Below are 19,074 nucleotides of genomic sequence, written 5' to 3'. Positions count from 1 at the left end.
TGACAGTGCAAAGTCAGATTATTAATTTTAACCACAAACAAACCAGAATGATAGAAAACATCCAAGCTGTGATTTACCTTGTGCAGCTTGTTCAGAAAGGTGGGTTTCTCATACAGGTAAGTCTGAGCCTGAGCAACGCGGATGGAGTGACCTAGGATACAGATCAGGCTCCACAGTGAGTTACAGTGATTATGCTGGCTTCATTTTCAGGTAGACGAAATCCATCCTTTCTCAGTCTACACATAAATCTATATTTAATACCGTGTGGAAATTAGGGTTGAGTGCTGGAGCATTATCTAATATTAGACAGTATTCATGTTGAAAATGGAAGAACATTTACTGCCAAATTCAGACAGCTGCTATCCTTGTATCAAGTCTTTATCATTTATAGCCAAAACCATGAATTTAAATTTTTGTAACTGTTGAAATTTGAACATTTAGGATGAATCTTCTTAACACTGCCCTTAGTCTTAGACTGAAGCATTTTATGTAATTATATACCAAGAAGCACAAGGTTTGTCAGCTTTTTCATTCCCTCAAATAGCTACCTAGTATCAATTTATATTTAATTTTCTTTCTTTCCATCTCCATAAGAATTTCTACTAAATTTCTTTCAGGAGTTGGCAAAGCATTCTATATATTTGAAATTTAAAACTTCATTTATTTCTAATTTTAAATGGAGTTTTTATTGCTCCATAGTTGAAACATTTATATGTAAGGAATACATTGGCTTTTTAGTAGGCTGTACTATATTATTCAGTTTCATGTAAATACAGAAGTGTAAGGCATTTCTGCCTTGCAAGTCTTTGTTTACATTTAAAGAGTAATTTTAAGATGATAGGATTTTAAGGACAAAACTTAGCTATGGACTAGCTGTTTGCTAAGAAATGCTCCATCTCCTAAGCAGACAAGGTAAGAATTTTATTTAATTCTGTATAGATTCCTATAACAGAGTTACAATGTGAACATTAAAGGTTACACTGAAATTTAGTAGGGAGATGAGAAATACAATAATAAATAGAAACATGCATTGCCTATGAAATTAAGGTGACAGAACTGAGTTAATTCTTGGTGTAGTACTAAATGACTGTCTTTCTATGGAGTCTGTTTTACTGGCAGCTTAGTAGTTTCTCGGTTTCACTTACAAGTAAGATGATTTCCTAAAAAGAACATACAATTAAACAAATCTTTTGGATAGTAACTGAACATATTTTTAATCCTTTAATATTTCCCATCTATCTGTATTGAGAATACTGATAATTTCTTTTTCATTTAATCTCAATGCAAAATATTTCACATATTAGCAAGCTAAACTTGCTTGGACTGCTTAGTACGGTGCTGTAGTCAGTGAAGTCATTCATGCATACACCAGCACCATGGCAGAAGAAGATTAGGATTTGCTGAAAAACAGTCTAGTATTTACCTGCTAATTGTCATCTCTCAAATAACTGTTACTTGACTATGTGATCACTTCTAGTCTGTCAGAACTCGCCTGCTTGGCTTTGCAAATAAAATGGAATAAGAGCTCTCATCATCAACATTGCCTCTTGGCTGAGGACTCTGCTTCTTAAAAGCTGCTTAGCTGCTACCCTGCCATCTCCCAGATGTTCATTTTGTGGAAAACAAACAAACAAACAAAACACCCCACAAAGTAAAGCAAAACAAAAACAATTAATTTAAACTAATATTAAATACTTTAAACTAGCAAATGTTAAGGAAGTTGCATCTTAATTTCTCTTAGATCTTAGTTTTCATCCAGTCTAGAAGGAAGAAACTTAAAAAATACAGACATATCTTCAGCATGATAGCGATGAGACACTGACAGGAAGAGTTAGAGAGCCTGCCGAGAGTGAACTTAATGAGAGTGAGTCATTAAAACAAGGAGACATACCCTTACATGCAGAGATAGGCATATATATATATAAATATATAAATATATATATATATATGTAATTTTTAAATAGTTGTAGCTTAATAGAGTTGTTTTGGAAATCTGCAATGATTTGGTAAAGGTTTGTCATTTTTGTTTGTACTTCATCATGTTTGTACTTTGAAGAAAATAGACTCAACAAACTAGCATTTCTTTCATGAAACTTTGCTTAGCAGACAAATTGGAGACAAATTACTCTCTCCCAAGCTTCACTCTAACCACATTAAATCAAAGAATTGACTTTTCCACTATCTATCAGAAATAGGTCCATGGATATAAAATAAAAGTGAAATTATGACTGAGATCTGGGGCTTAAATTCCTTTGCAACTGCTGAATCAATATTTGTTTATTCAGCCAAAAACTCATATGGGTTCAATACAAAAAGAGCAAATTACTGTATTTACACTCAATAAGAGCTACAGCAACTTCATAGAGTCATGCCCCCATGTTTCTTTATGTATTTTTCATCTTAAATTTTATTTAACTCCAGTTTAGATAGAATGACAACTAATCAAAAGATATGCCTGGTTCCAGAATGAGTAAATTCTGTCTTACTGAAATCCTTAAGGTATTATTCCTTACAGTGAAAACAGGATCATATCCAATAATTTTAGTAATTTTGTAAACCTCATATTCAATTGTAAGTATCTACAGCAATTTTATTGGATTTCCCATGATAAACATTAAGCTAGATTTTACTGACAGGAATTGATTGCTTTGGTCTTCATTTCATCATGCAATTGCAACATTAGTACTTATATATTGCAAGGAGAAAATACAACTGATATCAGTCTAGTTATTTAAATTACTTGCTGTGTTTCCATCTTGATCCTGTACAGAACTACCCCAACTGGGTCAACAGAAACCTTTTCTATGTTCTCATCCACATGTGTTTTTGATACTATGCTGGGCATTTAGCTTTCATGTAGTAACGTGTATGAATGTGATACTAACAATTAGAATATCAACCTGCTAATCCAGAAGAATAAATTGAAAAGATATAGGATAGAAATATAATTATGTGAAATGTATTAAAATTCTTCTATTTAGATGCACCATCCTATGCATGCTTTTGCATTGGTGTCAAAAGGATACATTCGAACCTTCTTATTTCACTCCTGCTCAGTAAAGTGAATATTCCAGCAATATGAAGAGATTAAGTCTGTGTATCAAGAAGTTAAACTAATATCTTGTGTATATTTGGAGTAAAGAGCATGCAAAGGTGAAGTTTAACCTAGGAAACAAAAAAAAAAAAAAAAGGAAATCAAATCAGGAGATAACAGTAATTCAAAACATAATTTCTTTTAATGCAAGCTCAATACCTTTAAACTAACTGATCCTAAGAAAAGACCTTTTTATTAAGGATTATCTGTCTCTTTTGCAGAGACATTATTGAAGATTAATGAATTTAATGAAAAACCCCATGTAAGCATCAAATTAAGAATTCTGTTGCTAAGACAGGGCAGCTGACTTCCTTCAGTTAAATCACATTGTTGCCTTATGCATGTAATCCCAAGCAGGTGACCATATTGTTTAATGAGGAACAGTTACATCTGAATGGCTATCTCATAAAAAGATTTGGCCTGTGTATCCAGGCGATTAAGAAAGTGAAAGTAAAAACAATTAGTGAATTGCTGCTGATTTTTAGAGAATTTGGTGGTAGAAAAATGTTTAAAACAAACTGTATAGAAACTCTTATTTATTTATATATTTCTCAGATACTGTGCTGTTTTTCTTAGGATATATATATTTTTTTCCTATCACAGTTCATATTTTTCTTTTGATTCAGTTCCAAAAACAACTGTTGGAACTGTTTTTCTTCCCCACTTATTTATTTTGGAATTGAACTGAGTGCTAGTGAAGGTGACAGCAGTCATCCAGGAGGGCTGAAATCTACCAGTACTGCACGACCAGTGAAGTGTGCTTCCACAGATAAACTGCACTTCAGCTTGACAGTCTGTTTTATCTTTGGAAAGCGGTTACTTGCACTTAAGTTTACTTCAAAGAGAAGATTGGTTTGTCAGCAATGGCAATTGAAATTAAAGTGTTAAAGCAGGAACCTGTACAGCTGTAGCTGATTCAGCCTGTGGATGGCCCCACCACCAGAAGGGTGACCTCTGAATGGGCATAGCAGTCTAACAAAACTAGCTTTCGGAGTATCTATGTATCTGTAATAAAACCTAATTTCCCCCAAAGTGCTGAAAATTATTCTGGTTATGTTCCTTGGACAAAAATCTTTACTGTCTGAGATGGAACATTTTAAAATTAAAATTTGGATCTGGCTTGTACTGTTCCCTCAGAATGTGTGTCTTCATTTTTTTTTTCCAACTCAGATGAGTAAATAATATGAACCCTGCTAAGGCTCCAAATATTTTTTCTCAGTATTGACATGATTTACTGCCATGGCCTAGCTGTGGTCAACAGAAACCAGGAACAATGAAGGAAAACCTATCGGTAAACATAATTTCATTCTGATAATTTTGAATAATGCATTGATTGCATTTCATTAGAATTAAAGCCTAACTTTATACCATGTCATAAGAATTACTCAAAATTCATAAAATCATAATGACTCAAAAGCCTATACGTAGCTTGGGAATATAATATACATTTAACCTAATACAATAACACTGGAGCTGTTTCTTCTGTCTATTTCAATTTTTAAATAAGGAAAGATTTCACCTGCCAAAAGTCAGAAGAAAGAAGAGAACTGAAGAGAAACATTTCACCCTCAGCTGAACTTTCATACTTCTCTGGCATCAAGTTATCCCTTAATTGCCTGGGAATTTCCTCAGGGGCTTAATATTATTTATTTTTAGTCCATGAAATTCTCAAAAATCCAGATGTTTGAGGTAATGCTCTATTGACCCCAATCTTCAGTATCAACAGATATGCTGCATTGATTTCAGTAAGTCCAAATGATCTTTTTCCTTTACTCCCTTTTGTAGTAGTAGAGAATCAGTTATGGCTAGATTATTTTTTTTATTTATTTTTTAGTAACTGCAGAAACATGTACTACATAGCATTAAATTTATATCATTGCATTAACATATATCATTTATATAACATATATATACACACACACATATATATAACATTTATATAACGTATATCATTTATATCATTGCATTAACAGTGCTTAAATGAATCCAATTATTCTCCTATTTCAGAAGCCCAAATAAGACAATAACCTCAAGCTTATTTTTTACAATTCTGTATCTTCTGAAAATACCTTTTACCAGTCTTAAACAATGTGCCAGCACACAACACAGAAATAGTCTGTATAACGTATCCAAAATAGTTTAGATATTTTACTGTGATTTTTAAATACCTGTTATTGTCCATTACAGCAAAAACTATTGAATATCTACTATTCAATCCTAACTTCTCAGCAGAGTATAACAGAATAATGAAACAGATCTTTACTACTGATCTCTGGGAATTAATTTTAAGTTATTTGCATACCTTTGTGTAGTCAGACCATCACTTTCAGAGATGAGACAGACTGCATTTTGATAAAAATCTGTGCAACTCTTGGGCTGTGTTTTACTCATGTATGTTGAAACTATATTCAGTAAAGCAAAGGTCATACACATAGTTGAAAACTCTGCAAAGAGGTTAGGCAAACACTGGGAAGCAATGCAGAAAAAGTAATTTTCTCAATTTTTTTTTCATTGCCTTAATTCATAACCATTTAATTCAGATGCTTACTAGGCAGGCATTTGGCACTTTTAAGTATCCCTCTAAAAGCTGATGTTTTGACAATCTTGAGATACTTCAAAAAATCTCAGATCAAGCTTGCTGTTTGGCCTAGGCCAAAAAGCTTTCAATCCATAAGGCATTCAGATGAAAGTAATCTGATTTTACCAAAACATCTACAGAAGAGCAGGAGTCACAAAAAAATTAAAAAAATAGTCCCTCCCAAGTAAGGGACATGGTACTGTTTTCCACTCTATCTGGGGAATCTCTTGTACTAAATTCCGATATAAATTTGTATGAAGTACATTTAGCATAGCTTCCAAACGGATAAACTTTTGAAAGGTTTAATGTGGTATAAATCAAAATTTTTACATCTTATTAAGTCTGTAGTAAAAATAAAGTTTATCCACCCAAATATCTATTACATATTTGATTTTCTTCTCAACATTTCTTGGAAATACATGTGTCCTTACAGAAATCATTAACTCTATTTCTGAGGATTCAAGCCAATGCTACATACCAACAGTGGTATGTAAAGATAGATATAAAAATAATGTAGTATATTTTTTGACTGTTTTCTTCAACAATTTGTGCCTTCATCCTTTCTTGACATCAAGGATTCTGTTGAAAAAACTCCCTTGATGACTTGAAGTATAAACTAAAATCTATCTAAAAATAATTGTGCAAACATTTTTTATTTTTTTTTTCTCATCAGCTCTATGGTAAGCTGGAAAGAAAAAGAACCAAACAATATAGGATATTTAAACTGAACTAAGTAGTCAAGGCATCTGATATTATTATTATTATTATTATTCAATCTGTTTGAAACTTGAAGCTAATTAAAAAAATCCATATTAGATTTTTGGAGAGCTTTTTACTGGGACAATTTCTTAAAATTGACTCAAATTCATAGAAAATATCTGATACATTTATGCTACAGTTTTCAAGAAAGTTGCTAACAAATGCCTTTTCTAGCTCTACTTGTAAGCTTTAGAAAAATGCTTTCAGTAAACTTATCCTATTATTATGACTATTCTGTGTTGCTAGGTTGGAATGGTAGTGGGGTTTCTTTTGTACTGGTAAAGACTGACCACAGACCAGGACAACAGCATACAGTCCTTCTTGTACAGTGATGTCAAGGATTTTCCTCTGCATGAAATGCTAATTATGCCAATTATTATGCTTGTAGTCAATATGCCTATTGACTACGTACACATATAAATGTATGTGCCGCTATATGTGAACATACCATATATATAGTGTGTTAACAGTTTTCTCATTGACAATATAAATATTTTTCTATTTCTCTTTTGAGCAGAAACAAAGTAAAATGATACATATTGTATAGTCTCCAATACAGCATATCACATGTAAAAATAGGTTGATGATCTTCAGTATCAGTTGTTAAAATAATTGAAAAGAAATAAGGTTGCTTTGGTTTTTTTTTTGAAACCATTTTAACGTGGATAACATTCATGGATTTTTTCTTAAGTGGCCCTTAGTGTTTGGCATGAGGTGGGTGTTTCAACAACATGTGATAATTCTGTCTTTCCCAAGCTTCAGTATTAACCCCATGGACGACAGGAGCAAATAGTAGTGAATGACAGTATGCTGGCCATCTGAAAATGTCAGCGCTCAAAAGGTTAAAGAAAGAGTAAAGGGTTAATGTTGCAGGCTCTTGTGCTGTATGCAGTGTTTTTGGAACGTTATTCAAAGGCTAAGCCTGTCCCCTACTATTTTTTTTTTAAACAAAGCCTGCAGTACTTGAACCTGTCTACTTCAAGCCTTGATTAATGTTGTTAACTGCTATTCTAGCTCTCTCCTTGTAGCTGCCAGATGGAATGCTGAAGATTATTCTGCATCACTTAATTGGAGTTTATAATTAAAAAATGGTGAGTGCTATGGACTACGTTTTGCCCCTTTGATCCCTACCCAGATAAACAAGCTTCTCTAATCAGTAATTCTCCCATGTCCTCTTTCAGAGATGGTCTGAGATCATATGTCTCTAATGTCTAGAGTATATATTAATATTATGTCATTTACAAAAGTGTGGAGACAAATTCTGGTCATACATGCTGTTTCCCTTAAAAACGTAATCCCACACATAGAAATATAACTCTTCATATGGCTTCCTGTGCATACCTCCCACAAACATGCAGAAATATACTCCCTGTGCAGAAAAATAATAATATATGCCAAACATACATATGGGTCCTATACAGCCAGTTCCAGGACATATTTTTATAGTTCAGTTAAGGACAATTTGGAGAAGTGACTTTCTGCATCATTTTGGAGGACAGCCAAACTGAGCAAGGGCAATTATACCTCTGCTTCCATTTGTTAAAGCAGTCAAAATGTGTATGTGCATGCACAGGAACATCCATGTATGTGGACAAAAGTTTAAACAGTGATTTTAAAGGAACACTTCCTACGTTTGTCTATGTAAGAAATGACACTGCAGGCAGAGACATTCCACAGAGGGAATCATGCAACATGCATTTGTTATAACAAAGTGGTCCAGACCTCTGTTTCTCTTCTGAAAACACACTGCAAGCCACAAAACCTCCTAAAAGCCTTCTAATACACATAAGATCTTCAGTACAACAAACTCTCACCACCTAAAACATGCTCATTCAGAAAGAGAGATGAAAATATGAAAGACGTTGTCATTGGCCTTTAATCCTGCAGTAGCAAAAAGGCTGTTAGACTGTAATTCTGAGGTGAGGTAGATCAATTATTGAGGAAGGAAGAAAAAAGAAGAAAAAAAAGCAGCAGCATAACCCAAACCTGCCACTGATTCCTCTTGCTGTTTCCTGAGGTGAAATTGTTGAAGATGACAGGAGTCCAACGTGCTAATGCTTCTGAGCCTGCTTGAAGTTGAAGCACTTGCATAGTATGTCAGTGGGGAAGAGTCCTCTATCTAAGACTCTGATCTCTTTAAAAAAGATCTAAATCTACTTTATTTTCTTAAACAAATTGTATTAAATGCAGTGTCCTACCTGGATTTGTTTGGCATATGGTTGTTCTGTTCTAATCTGCAGCAAACCATCAAATAGCAGATCCTGAGAAAGCAACAAAAGAAAAATGATACTACTGTAAGATTAGTGTACGTTGGGCAGATGATTTTAAAACTAAATGTTATATTCTTTGGAGGGAAAGAATAGAAAGTCACTTTTATAAACAAAGCAAAAACCACAGAAATGAAATTTGGATACATTTTGCAGTGGCAAATGATTAGCTATTTAATTACATTATAGAGAGAAACCTTTTCCCTTAAGGTTCTGTTGTGATATCACTTTGTAATGACTATATTTTGATGTGATTCACTTTAAAATGCTTTGGAAATATGGCACAATGGGATAGTTTTTCTTTTGTTAACCAGGTTTATGATTTAAAAAAAACTTAACTGTGCCAAATTTATTCCAGAAGCATCTTTTTTTTTTTTTCTTCTAAATTTGCATCATACTAATTCACCTCTTTTATAGTAAGTTCTATTACTTAAGAAAAAGAAGTACTTCCAAAGAAGTGAGAGATGAACTGCTTAATGGCATATGGAACTGCAGTAGCTATGGAAAGGTTGACCAGTGATTTGCAATCCCAGAAGAAAGACTAGGTAATTCCTTACATGTCCAGAGCAAGCTTGACCTCTTTCCAGGTCATGAGGACTGAGGAAACAACCACCAGCTCTTGTATATTTCAGTGTCAGCAGATGACAAGGAATTTTCCAATACTAGCATTTTCCTGGAAAAGAAAAAAAATGGTCCTGGAAATAGTTCCCTGTGATGTACAAATCACTAAGAAGCAATCTAACTACCTAGGCTAGAGGTAGCAAACCTCGGCAATGCTGTGCCTACAGGCTTCTACAAACTGCAGTGAAGTATTACCCCAAAATAGATATACCTTTACACATTTAGGGCCCATGACTGATTCTATTGTTCTTATGATACAGTAAAAAAAAGAAAAACAAATCCTAAAATGCTGAAATGATCATACTTATAGCTTAATAACAGAGTTTTCAAGGAAAGGTATTCAGCTTTCAACTATAATATTTAGTGTTGTTGAAATATAATGATTAGATACTTGAGATTCAAGTCTTTATGTGTAATTAGCTTAATCCATAAATTATAATCCATGAAGGTAATAAAAACAGTCATTTTGAAAATCGACTAACAGAGCCCATAATTTTCTGCAGTAACTGTGCTCTGTAACAGCAGCACACAAAAGTCAAAATGCTGTTTGTTAAGGAATGCTGCTCATCTTTGCCCATATTAAAATAAATTATTTGACAAAAAGTCACTCTCGTGTTACGCATGTGGTTTCTTTGTCAAGTTATCCCAGTAACTGGAAAACTAAATAAAAAAAAAAGAAATCAGAAACACAGGATGACTACTCCTAATCCTCCCTTGGACAGAATTTATGTAAATAGCCAAGATCCTAACTAGAAGCAGACTTTTTCTCCTGAAATTACTATTATTTCAGCATTTTATATTTTTCTCTGAGTAGCTCTGCTTGGAAATAAGACTCAGTACTAACCTACACTTAGCAAAAAGAGTGTTTCCTTGTAATTAGGGTGTTTCATTCCAATTTAGGCCAGAGCTATGACTGAAGTACTTTTTGATTTAATTCACTGTTTTTCCTGCTAATCATCTGTCCTCATGTATTTTTTTTTTTATTTTTTTTCCCTTTAACTTTTGCAGTCAGTAAAATACAGTTTTAAAACAAAGAGAATATGAGGAAGGAAAGCTGGAAGTGTGTTTATTTTGTGAGTCTATCACCCTTAACTTAAATGGGAATGCTGTGCATTTTTTTCCCACTGTTTTGTAAGAAGCAAGAACACACTATAGTACCAGGGTTGTTCTTTGTGAATGATGAAAATGAAACAACTTAATGAATAGTTTAGTCAAAAATAGTTTCCTAGGCTATAATCATGGCATACAAAGAAATCAATGTGCCTCCTTTGCTCCTCCTGCAGAATTAATGGATTTGTGGCACAGCACTACCCTCTGGAAGTCATTATGGCAAATTGTGTCAGTGCTTATTAAATTGCAATGTATAAACAAATGTTTGATTATAATACATCTCCTTCACATGTCATATATTATATTTTTATTTTTAGAATATACAGGTTAAAATTTTAAACTGAGTGTTGCTTACAAACTCATTAAAGTTATTCATAATATTACTCAGCTATGAATGAATCATTCTTGACATACATAGAAGTAAGTTTCAAATGGGCATATGCAAAAAGTAGGGTTGTATGTTTAAACTCACACCATTTAGTAGGTATGGTTAAACTCCCAGACTAATTAAAATCAATGATTTTTTTTTTCTCCAAAGTCATCGACACAGGATTTCACACATAATACTTCAGTATAACAAAACCACAAGTAGATGTGCAGAAACATTTAAAAATACTTTGCTGAATTAGGATTAAAGTACATGCATGATATTCCCTATGTATAAATTTAAAAGGAGAGGGGCTTAACAGGAATGCTATGTGAACTATGAGGTGTTTACAGTTGACACTCTCTTTGTCTCTGGTGCCTTGGATGATCTGATTCTAGACTGCTTCCAGTTACAACCACACTTTTATGGTGATCCCAAAAACTAAAATAAGCAGTACAGTTTTGTCAGATTTGTGATCCCACTTATAACATCTGTGATACATAACATTGTAATCCTTGCCATAGCTAGAACCCTAAGAGGGGTGGCTTTCTGAAAACTCCTATGGGATGTATAAGAGGTTCAGACTTTATGAAACTTTTCCAGAAGAGGTGAGATTCAAGAGATTTTTTTGTCTTTTTGCTCTTTTCTTCAAAACTTTTTTTTTTTTTAAACTGCTGACAAACATGTCTCACCCGTCTGAACAGAACAGCTGGCACATTACCTTGGGGTGTAAGCCATGGAGAATCAGACTGAAACAGATGTGGTCACTGATCTGCCACATCATTCCTATTGTATTCAGGACTCCTTAGGCAGTACAACATAGATGACAGCCTCTGTAAGGGACTGAAAACCTACATGGAGCTAAAGTGTTTTAAAAATTCTTGTTCCAATGTATCTGAGGAGAAAAAAAAAAAAAAAAAAAGAGGTCACTGTGTAGTTACGATTGATCAAATTGTCATATTGATTAAATTCTCCCATCCTCAGTATTTTTTTATACAACCGTAAGAAATATATTTACTTTGCACATTGTAATATGATATGCACAAATCTTTTATTTAAAATCCCTCAGTAAAGCTTCTGCATAATTAAAGTTCCTAATGCTTAAATAATCTTTCTGCACAATTATACAAAACAAGGCTAGAATGGTGCAGTCTACTATGCTGTGAGAATTAGAAGAAAACACTGCAAGACTAAACTAAAAATTTTTTTTTGAACAGGCTGTAATGTAAATTTTTTTTTTTGTGAGACACTTCTTTGTCTAAAGTATTTTAAAAACACTTTTTTTTTTTTTTTTTTTTTAGAATCACAACAGAATTTCTAGTTTTCTTACATTACTCAGTGGTAGCTTTTAAAGAATCACTATGTGTAACATTTACTTTTTACTATTTGTACCTGTGTTTTTATACTGTGTTATGCCGTTACAGATAAACAGAGGGGCTCAATGCACTACCATAACTATTCTTTATATGAAAATGAAGTTCTGCAACAACTTCAGCTTTGGCAAACCCTTCCAAAGATTAAATACATGAACTAGAAAAAAATGCATTTTGCTATTTAGAGATGTGCTTCTTAACACTATAATTGTTACAATACATAAATTCTGTAAGCTGCTAAGAAAATAACTGTTATAATCCTTGATCTTGAATGCCAGAAAATAAAAACAGAAAACATGCTTTTTGACACTTGCAATCACTAGTTCCTGCTTTACTTTTGATAAATAGTATCAATCTGTGGTGGAAAATGTCATATACTAGTGGCCTCATATCTACATTTTTAATCAGAAAATGCTTGTTTCTTCATCAACTTTTTATTCAGTGAGTTTGCTGGAAAGAAAGAAAATGGACACACTCCTTGCTGTAAGACTTTCTTTTCCTTTCTTCTAGAGAATTTTCAGAAATTCTTTATCTGAAGAATTAATCTGGCCAATCTGCTGTCTAACGGATAATAATTGGTTGCATTTCTCACAAAACAGTTATAGAAAAAATCAGAAAATAAAAATTATTTAAGTGAGAGTATTTATCACACTGTTTTGAGCTAATTTCCTTTCATTTGCAGAAAGGGCTGAGCATTGCAAAAGAGATTAATAATTGAAAAGTCACACTAAAACGTGCTATAAGGCAAGCAACAGCTTGCAATACAAATGTCGACCCATCTGAACTTTCACTTCAATATAGTATTTGTTTTGCAAGGCAGAAAGAAAAGATCTGGTCCATGGTTTTCAGTTGCAACAATTTCTTCCTGCCTTGGCAATTTGTTGGTCCTCATTGCTCCCTCTTGTTAAAGAGAATTCAGAAGAAAATATGGTTCTGGGTTGCGGGTGGTCAGATTCACAAAGGAATCTGAGACAAAGAACAGGAAAAAATGCATGAATACACTTAGAGGTTAACACTACTAGAAATTGTCTAATTCTTCCTGGTTAGATTGCTGTCATTTGCAGTAAAGCATCTGCCTACTGCTGTAAAATTACAGGAAAGCAAGACCTGTTGTCAAGACCAGCCAATTAGAGTTATGTCTGCCTCTGTAGGGTGCTTGCATAAAAGGCTGAGCCATTTTCACAGATAATCCATTTATAAATCACTGTAATAAAATGGCCATCTTGACAGCAGTTCTGTAGCATTCTTTCACGTGTTCCAGTTGTATCTAGGCAACAGAAACATGTTAGTTAGATAAAAGCTGAGGTGGGGATGTATGGGTAAGGGTTCTGGCATATTTCAGTGACTAGGGTAGAAAGGGCAAAGGACTAAAGATAGAGTATTGATTAATATTTGTATCTATTAGCATAATAAAATAGTTTTTTTTTTTTTAATACTGAATGTGACATAACATACAGAAATTTGGAATAGTATTTTAAATGAATAGCTAATGATAAAATTACATTTCTTGCTATATGTATTTTTTTTTTCCTTCTCTCTTCCACTCATCCTCTCTGCTACTTCCTCTAATTTCCATTGAATATTGAGTTTATGGTAAGTTCAGCCCACTGTATTAGCTAAGACAGTAGGACCAGATGGCAGAAATTCAGGTACACACTATCCAGCTGTTAGCAAAGGTATTTTGGTTTCCTACACATTATGGAATATTAATTATAAACACCGTAGATAGAACAAGCACAAAAGCAATTTTTCAAGCACAATTATAGTGAAAAATGATGACGAGTATATCCCTTCTTGAAGGAAAAACTTTTGTAACTTCTCCATTTTATCACAGAGGCAATTCAAAATCAATGGGACTTTGTTCTCTTATCCACATATTCTTATGCAAAACACAACATCAGGCTTCACTATCATATAACATAGTACAGAAATCCCAGTCCTAGTTATAAGGGTGAAGATAGTGACGGTGTTACATGCCAGCAAATAAGATATACCCACTCAAAATATTTAGTCCAGGTATTTTAGACACCAGTCATATTTAGTTCAGTATGAGGTGAACGAAAACTTATTTTCTAATTTTGAGAAATATTTATTTATTTTTGCATAAAAAATAAATAAATAAATCCGTAGTGAAGTATTTGTAATACTATGCATGCTGAAAATAGTACATTTTTTTAGATTGCTATTAAATAGCCTTCTTTCATATTAAATAACCTTTCCATATATAAATAATAACAAACCAGAGAAAGCACCTATATGATGCAATTCACCTGCATCCTTTAGAAATGAAAATAAGAAATTTAATCCCCTGTGCAATACTATAGCACACAGAACTGTTAGGGAATATTGCCTACCATGACATACACAGCCTAATGCCTGTGAAATGAGAAGAGTCTTCAAAAACTGCTGAACCTCAGCAGAATGTCAGCTCAGCAGGGAGCAAACCCAAGAGCTCTCTTGGAGGTGTCTCTTCAACTTTGAGACACTCACTCGCCAGACATGTATCACTGCATATTACTGCTAAACTGTTGAAAATACATTTAGTTCTTATTTTATCTAGTATATTAAAACATTATGTGGATTAGAGAGCAATTTCTGTAACCTGACTTTGGCACCAGATTCTAATAGCATTTTAGCTGCCTGGTTTTAGAGTGAAAGAACAGAAAAAAAGGTTACAGATCAGATCCTGCCTGTGGCTACAGAGCAAGCTGGAGGGTTGAGATTTAGTTGGCAAAATTAAACCAGCTAATCAAAAAGTGCTGAAGCAGCATAAGTACAAAAAAAGCTGTTCATACTGTAGGAAGTGTGCTGTTCCATTGCTTATGTCTACAAAACTTTTAGCTAAGCATCCCTTGAACTTTTCTCATAAAAATGCAACCTAATTAACTACTTGTGCTTTCATGTACTCTTTGTATTTTAAACAGGGCATTTTAACTAGCTGAGTCAAACCTGCAGTTCAAGCCCAAAACAAGGGTTTTAAAAATGCAAGGCTGCACACAAAATACAAAAAAGAGGGCAAAATACAATTCCACAAAAGACATTGGAGAAAAATGGTGGCATGAATTCCTGTTAATATAAACATGTGAAAATATCTGCAGAAAAGAAAGAATGGACAATAGGAATGGGCCTTACTACAGTTTTGATGCTTTGTTTTTTCTTTTCTTTTTTCTTTTTTTTTTTTCAGTAGTTTAAATTCTTGAGCAAGATGGGAGTTGTCCTATATCAGTTAAGAGTCAATATAAGGCTGTTGCTGTACATTGTGATGATCAGTGAAGCATACCTTTGCACTTCTATTTTCCTTTCAGAAAAACTCCAAGGCTGAGTTTAATGCCCTAAACATAGGTGCTGATTGCCATTTCAGATGCCCTGACATATTTTAGCCCTAGACTAAAGCTGTTGATCCAAAATGGCATGCATCTTCTCCAAGTTCTGCATCATACCTGCCAGATCCTTGTTGATGTTTCAGATCAACAGAATATCCAACGTATAACCTATGATGAGGCATATGCATTGATCCCTCAATTTCGTATGGGTTTCCTTCATGAAATGTATCCTACATATTAAATGTAAATATATAGTTATAAATTTAATAACCATTATATATATATAGTTATAGTTAATATATGTTACATAAAAGTGCAAACAGCGCTCAACAACATGAACAAAAAATTAAAGAAAGAACAAGAAATACCAAACATGGAAAATCAGAGAAACTGCTAGAAACAATCTTCCAGAAATGTAAAAGGTATGGTTACATATCTTTAAAATATTCACTGACGAAATAAGACTCAAAAATTGAATTATATGTGGGTAATTTCTGAATAGAAGCACAGAAATATAGTACTTGCAATGAAAAGTCTCAGTCGATATATCAGATAGACATTAGCTGTCTGAACACTTTATATGTTTACAGCCTGTTTTTCATGAACAGTGACACAAAGTATTAGTTTCATTCCTTTCTTGTCTTGTCAAACTATTTGCTTATTTTTTAAAGTAAGCAAATAACTATTGTCAATCATATGAATTGAGTATCTAATTATGTACAAGCAGGTTTTAAACAGCAAAATATGATCATGTCAAAAAAAGGTTGTTAAACTACCGGTTTTGTCAAAGTCATGATTTGAATATCCTCTCACAGATATCCCAGCAATACATGTCTTCCTATGGCTTGGATGATGTGATTTCCCTTGTGAGCCTAACAAATGGAGAAAAAAGGGCTAGGATGTTTTTCTTTAGAGGTTTCCAGTAAAAAAACATAAACAACAACAACAAAATTTAGAACTGTTTTGCCCACATTTCTGCTTTCAATGTCAAGATCTGTTCCAAGTGTTTCCTGTTTACAGGATTTTAGTGGTTAATAGGAGAAACACAAGATTTCTACTTTTTTTTTTTTTTTTTACTGCAGATCTCTATTCAACAACTTTTCTCACAGAGACTTGTTTTTCTGAGCTCTAAAATAAATTGGTTCCTGAGCTCCAGTTCATCCAGTCATCACAGCAATCGCGGCAACACAGACCAGTTCCATTCAAAGTAACATTAACAACTTTTTTCTTCTCCAATAAGACTCTGTATTGCTTGTAATTTACAATATTTCTAATGTTTTCTTGCTGCCATAGCATTTAAAAAGAAGGCCCGGAAAAGCTTGAGTTGATGCCAGCTGCTTTGTCTACCTGGGTAAGACAAGCAATGATGGAAATGCAAATGGCAGCTCCTTATTCCTCACTCAGGAAGGGAAGGGAAGGGAAGATCTCAGAGGAGCACAGCATGCCAGGGATGATGTGATATTTTATCATGGTCTGTAAGTGAGTGACAGGCAGAGAGTCATTGGCTTCTACTTTTACCTCTAATATGAAAGCATCCACACACAAGGCTGAGAGCACATTCAAGGTATGTCAAGGAGTAATAAAGCTCAGAGAGAAAGAATGTGAGAGATGTGTTGTTGCGCTACTTCTCCCAGGAAGTTCCTAGTTTGTTATGAGAGTTTGGCTAAGCAGCACTTGGTCTTGATTTCTGTTTACCAGCTTCTTACTTTTCCAGGACAATTATTTACATTTTTCAATGCTTTGGATAAAACTTTCTTCTTTAAAACAAACCCAAGTAAACCTAAAAGAACTGCAAAAAATTGGGGGAAAAATGGTGAAAAAGATAACTTAAAGTATTTTAAATATTTTGGGTTGTTATCAGATTGAGAATTGGCATACAGTCTCATGCAGAAGGGAGAAAATGAAGCATAATCTCTAGGGCTCCTTAACTAGGCAAGAGTTTCAGTCCATATACTATTAAACAAAATACCACACGTCAACTGTGCTGGTCTGGCATATACTCTGCAATAGAGAGAGAAACACCCTGATAATATTTAAAAGCACCACATGTGAAATGAGTCTCCTTCCTGTCTTCTGCACTCCTTTTTATTTATTATTCCAGCCAGTAACAGCATTGTCCGAGGCCAGTGAGTCATTAAGACACTCAGTGTTCCCCACCATTTAGTCCAGTTGGAGCAAGAGAGACTGACACACGTGACTTTTTCTGGAGTGCATGCCCACAGAGCTGGCTTGGATCCAGAGCACAATTCCAGTTCAGCACAAATCCTATTAATCTCTTGGGATCTGAAGGTGTCTCCCTAGACAGCTGACATATTTCAGGCCACTGATATTATTTGGAGATATTTGTTGGTGTCTGCCTAAGATAATATTTGGAACATGGTGCATCTAGCCAAGAAATTTCCTTTCACCAAAGCATCAAATACTTGAAGTAACACACATAAAAGATAGGTTTTAACAACTGTTCTGCCTTGAGTTTACGTGTTTGGATATAAATGTTATAGGATGCTGATTAGCTCTCTAATCAGATACTACTGACTCATGTTATTTTGGAAATCTGACACACCATAAATTTCTGAGCATTAAAGAGAGAATCACCTCTCACTTTCTGAAAGCAATAATTCTTGGCAATAGGGGGCTTTATATAGTGCTAAAAGATGAGTGTGCAAGAAAAGGCTGAAGTGGCAGTAGTCTTTCAGACTTATCTAAAATCTTTCAGAAATAGTATATTTCCCTTCGTTTAAATCCATGAAATCACTTCCAATCCAGGCCAAACAGGAAAAAAAAAAAAAAAGAAAAAAAAAAGAAAAAAAAGAACACTAAAATGTCAAGCTATTATGTTAACATTTTCCAGTTTCAGGTCTTTATCAACTTTCTGAGACAATGACCAAATTGAGCTTTCATGTCTGAACATGGCTAGTGGGATACAGTTGGTATAGCACTACTGTCAGACATTTGGATCATTCTTTACCAAGCATAGAGAAAAATGTCAGCTGAGTTGTTCACACAGAACTTGACATTTGGGTAAGTGAATATAACCTTCAGATCTGGCTCTCCTTTAACAGGCAGCAGAAAAATAAAAAGCTAATGGAGACAGGCAAAGCAGAGTTTGAAATAATCATCGCACAATATCTTCTTAGTAGTCCAGATCCTGCCTACACAGTCCAATCTAAGTATTTGTACCAGGAGCTGTATGTCACCTTAGAGAAAGATTAATATTATTATTATTTTTTAAATAGAGAGCAACATGGTGTACTTTTCAACTCCAGTCTAGGGAGGTTGTGATCTCTAAATAGGTTCTACCAGTAAGTGATATACCTGTATCAATTACCCACAAATGTAGGACATGCTGAACATGGAGGATTTGTTCTTTGCCTGTCTGCATGATAGAGGTACTCCAGCACTCTTCGAAGAGGAGATGCTTCTGCCTTACAGTGTGTAATTATCTGCCTCAGAGTCTGTAAGCTGGTAAGCTTATCATTGTCACCTATAATGTACCCTTAGAATTATATTACTAAATTCATAATGTAAATAGTATTGAAGAGTGATAAACATCCACTAGTGCAATTTTCCAAGTGTGCAGCA

At 34.0% G+C, this 19,074-nt stretch overlaps 1 protein-coding gene across 1 annotated transcript in view; it reads right to left on the bottom strand.

The window, feature by feature from the left end:
• The window catches only part of LOC308176731 (uncharacterized protein), a 583,853-nt gene that overhangs the window by 168,393 nt on the left and 396,386 nt on the right, over window positions 1–19,074 (bottom strand). The window contains exons 17-19 of the mRNA XM_080552863.1: window positions 11,518–11,691; window positions 9,256–9,371; window positions 8,630–8,692 (exon numbers count right to left, since the gene is read on the bottom strand). The gene's annotated coding sequence lies outside the window, so the exon portion shown is untranslated. The remainder of the gene's footprint in view (window positions 1–8,629; window positions 8,693–9,255; window positions 9,372–11,517; window positions 11,692–19,074) is intronic.

The sequence above is a fragment of the Anser brachyrhynchus genome (genome assembly GCF_964034855.1).
Source record: "Anser brachyrhynchus genome assembly, chromosome: 12".
NCBI lineage: Eukaryota > Metazoa > Chordata > Aves > Anseriformes > Anatidae > Anser > Anser brachyrhynchus.
Note: the sequence above shows the minus strand (reverse complement) of the source record. Positions and strands in the feature narration are given on the sequence as shown.